At 43.7% G+C, this 4068-nt stretch overlaps 1 long non-coding RNA gene across 1 annotated transcript; it reads right to left on the minus strand.

Moving 5' to 3' along the window:
- Positions 1-136: 136 nt before the first annotated feature.
- On the minus strand, positions 137-2359 carry LOC106820139. The gene is made up of 3 exons (XR_001395567.1): positions 2314-2359; positions 614-696; positions 137-221 (listed from the first exon to the last, which is right to left on the minus strand). It is a non-coding gene; the product is annotated as an uncharacterized LOC106820139 (long non-coding RNA).
- Between the last annotated feature and the right edge of the window lie 1709 nt (positions 2360-4068).

Consider the following 4068-nt stretch of genomic DNA (forward strand, 5'->3'; position numbering starts at 1 on the left):
AGATAGATAGATAGATAGATAGATAGATAGATAGATAGATAGATAGATAGATAGATAGATAGATAGATAGATAGATAGATAGATAGATAGATAGATAGATAGATAGATAGATAGATAGATAGCTGTATACCTTCTCCTCCATCTCCTCATCGTGTCGGTGTGAGTCAGTCTCCGACTGTTTCAGCGATGCTCGAGATTTCCCCAACTCATATTCTGTCGCGCTGAATGAGAGATGGAATTATGAAGTATTATAGTAAAATACATGCATTGTTGAATACATAAATGAATAAATAAATAAATATTTATATATATATATGTATTTATTTATTATAGCATTTTCTGTATTTTGTTATAGAATTACTTTGTTAAATCATTGGATAATCAAAAAGCTTGCTTGAAAATGATCAAAATTTATAGTCATGCTTGTATTACTTCTTTTGGCCATCTATCTCTCAATCTATCCATCTCTCTATCTATCTAGCTATCGATCAATCAATCCATCCATCCATCCATCCATGCACACACACATATTATATACACACATAGGTGTGTGTATATATGTATTTCTACGTATAGCTGTGGGATAGCTACAGCATGCTAGCTCAGTGCTCACCCTAGCTGCTGCGATAGTGTTGTGGTTTTCTCCTTCTCGCGGCGTAGGTAGGCCTGCAACACATCCACCTGTAGCTCCAGCGTCTGTGAGGGAGGACGAGATACCGAGACAACAGAGTAACAGAAGCAGCGGTGTAGGGAGATCTGTATATATCACTATCACCTGGCTAGCTCGCAGCGTCCTGTGAGAGAGAGGAGAGGATACAACAACATAAGTAAACAACAGCAGCGGGTGTAGGAAGGTCGTAACACGTCCACCTGTAGGCTCAGCGTCTGTGAGAGGAGAGACAGAACAAAAACACATAGTAACAACACAGCGGTGTAGGAGGTCTGTAACACATCACCTGTAGCCTCCAGCGTTCTGTGAGAGGAGAGACAGATTCAACAACATAGTAAAACAGGCAAGCGGTTGTAGGTAGGGTGCGTAACACGTCCGAGCGCCCTGTAGGGCTCGCGAGCTGTGAGAGAGAGACGAGATACAACAACAAGAGCAACCATAGTAACAAAGCAGCAGCGGTGTAGGTAGGTCTGATAAACACGTCCACCTGGTAGCTTCAGCGTCTGTGAGAGGAGAGACAGATCACAACAACAGAGTAACAACAGGCAGGCGTGTAGGTGGTCTGTAACACATCCACCTGTAGCTCCAGCGTCTGTGAGAGGAGGAGACAGATACAGACAAGCATAGTAACAAGCAGAGCGGTTAGGTAGGTCTGTAAGCACATCAGCCTGTAGCTCCAGCGTCTGTGAGAGAGAGACAGATACATACCCACAATCGAGAGTAACAACAGCAGCGTGTAGGTAGGTCTGTAAACGTCATCCTGTAGCTCCAGCGTCTGTGAGAGGAGAGACAGATACAACAACAACATAGTAACAACAGGCAGCGTGTAGGTTATTGTCTGACACATCCACCTGTATCCCCCCTGAGCCGCACAACCCCTCTCCTCTCCCCGCCTCCGCTCCACGTCCTGGTGAAGAGGAGGACAGATACAACACCATTAAGTTAACAACAGCAGCGGTGTAGGTAGGTCTGTGAACACATCCACCCTGTAGCTCCAGGCGTCTGTGAGAGGAGAAGACAGATACAACACAACATAGTAAAAACAGCAGCGTGTAGGTAGGGTCTGTAACACGTTCCACCTGTAGCTCCAGCGTCTGTGAGAGGAGAGACAGATACCAACAGACTAGTAACAACAGCAGCGGTGTAGTAGCCGGGTACTGCTAACACGATCCACCTGTAGCTCCAGGCGTCTGTGAGAGGAGAGACCAAGATACAGAACAACATAGTAACAATCAGCAGCGGTGTAAGGTAGGTCTGTAACACGTCCACAATGTAGCTCCACGTCTGTGAGAGGAGAGCACAAGATACAACACAACAACAAGTAACAACAGCAGCGTTGTAGTAGGTCTGTAAACACGTACCACCGTAGCTCCAAGCGTCTGTGAGAGGAAGAGAACAGATACAAAACATAGTAACGAACAGCAGGCGGTGATAGGTAGGTCTGAAACACGTCCAACCTGTAGCTCGCAGCGTCTGTGAGAGGAGAGACAGAACAACAACATACATAGTAAACAACAGCACTTAACGTCTTCGCTCATCAACACCTGCAGGCGGTGACAGGCTGTGCGTGCCGTGTGTGCGTGCCGTCGCGTGTGTGTATGTACGTGTGCGTGTGAGGCGTGCGCTGCGTGCGTTATATTTACCCGTAGGTCTTCCTTCCAGTAAGACGCTTGTGTGGCTCGGTGAGTCCAGATCCAATCCTGCGACCTTACAAGCCCCGCCGTCGGTGGGGCGAACCCACCACTCCACAGATGCCGCACTGCCTGCTCCATGCTGATGCGGCTGAGGATGAAGACGCACAGAGCAAAAGTGGATCCATGGAAGCGTACCATGGCAACCAACCACCTCATCATTACTATACCTTTACGAAACTAGTGTTTCCGACAAATAACAGATTACTCTACCTGTAGGAAGTATTTATATTACATTTGTTAGTGGTTGTACTGTGCACGGCATGTGTGTGTGCTGCTGCACGTCAGTGATGATCGAAGACGTAGCGTATAAATTATAATAAGATGAGTTTACGAAAAAATTCACATCATCTAAATTAGACAACGAGTCTTAATCCGTGTTTTACTAATGTTGTACAATACACACGATATAATACGGAGGGTTTGATCAACATTGTCGCACATCTCAGGGACAAACAAGTGTGTTGCCATGAAAGGAAAGAGTATATATGTACGATTATGGATGGAAGTTAGTGAGATTTTTACGCACTCATTCGAATTGCCCTGTTTAGACCCTAATTGTATCGGAGGCACACTGGCTTAGAGAGCTATGAAGAAAGTGAATGAACCTTAAGCAGGATAGTATAAGGTTGTTACTGCATCTAATTGCTCATCAATGACACCTAAAACCGAACACGTCTATATCATGGAAAATGAGATTGTGTAGCATCTATTGTTGTTTTTTTTATTTTTGACCCCCGCTATTAATCTTACTACATCTGAGTTCCAAGAGATATTATTAGGTAAATTAAATACAAACAATGAGAATTATATTACAGGAGACTACCAGGACTAAACAAGAACAAAATGACTTATTTTTGTTTTTGTTCACTCTGCATAATATACATTTACGTGGAATAAATAAATGATCGTTATTATTTATATATTATAAAGCCACATGTAACTGTAAGTGAATATATTGAATAGTTTTAATATAGACACAATAGATATGAAGTAATATGTATGTGTCCACGTAGCATGAAGGTCATGTGTAAATACTAAAAATATACATGTACAGTGTACAGTAATGCATGTATAGAGGAGTTCCGCGACTTGCACTAACAAGAAGGCGCAGAGCATCTGGGCTCATCTGAGGTCTATGCTACGTAATTATAAACGTGAACATTTAAGTGCGTGCGTATGACACCTTTGTTAGGCGCAGATATCATATGCAGATACGCAGTATGCGTACACATCATTTGCAGCAACTTCTGCAATTTTCCCCCCCTTCCCAGAGCCTCCCAAAATCCATTGGTGATACAAATTCACGTCCTGAAACTCCTGTTATGGTTCATTGTGACCCTAACCCTAGTTAAAAAAAAAATTTAATTGTTCTAAAAATTATTTGTTTGTTTGATCCGCTTTCATTTTAAGCGGGCGGCGATCGCGCTCGGGGGCGCTCCACCGCACGCATAAATTGCGCCATGGTAGCGCGCAATCATCGGCGCCTCATAAAAAGTGGTTGAAATCGCGCACCAAAAAGTCGTGTCATTATAGTTGAAATAGTGCTCCATTTTACCGGGATGAGAATCGTACGCGGCAGATCCGGGCGAAATCCGCGGATTCAGCAGTCCCAGGGTCGATTTTGTGAAACGTCTAAACCGTTGAGAGAAATTTTAGGGGGTTAAATGTACCAAATTTTCATTTTACAGTCCAAACAGCCTACTA

This window comes from Priapulus caudatus, unplaced genomic scaffold, assembly GCF_000485595.1.
Source record: "Priapulus caudatus unplaced genomic scaffold, Priapulus_caudatus-5.0.1 Scaffold7504, whole genome shotgun sequence".
NCBI classification, from domain to species: domain Eukaryota; kingdom Metazoa; phylum Priapulida; class Priapulimorpha; order Priapulimorphida; family Priapulidae; genus Priapulus; species Priapulus caudatus.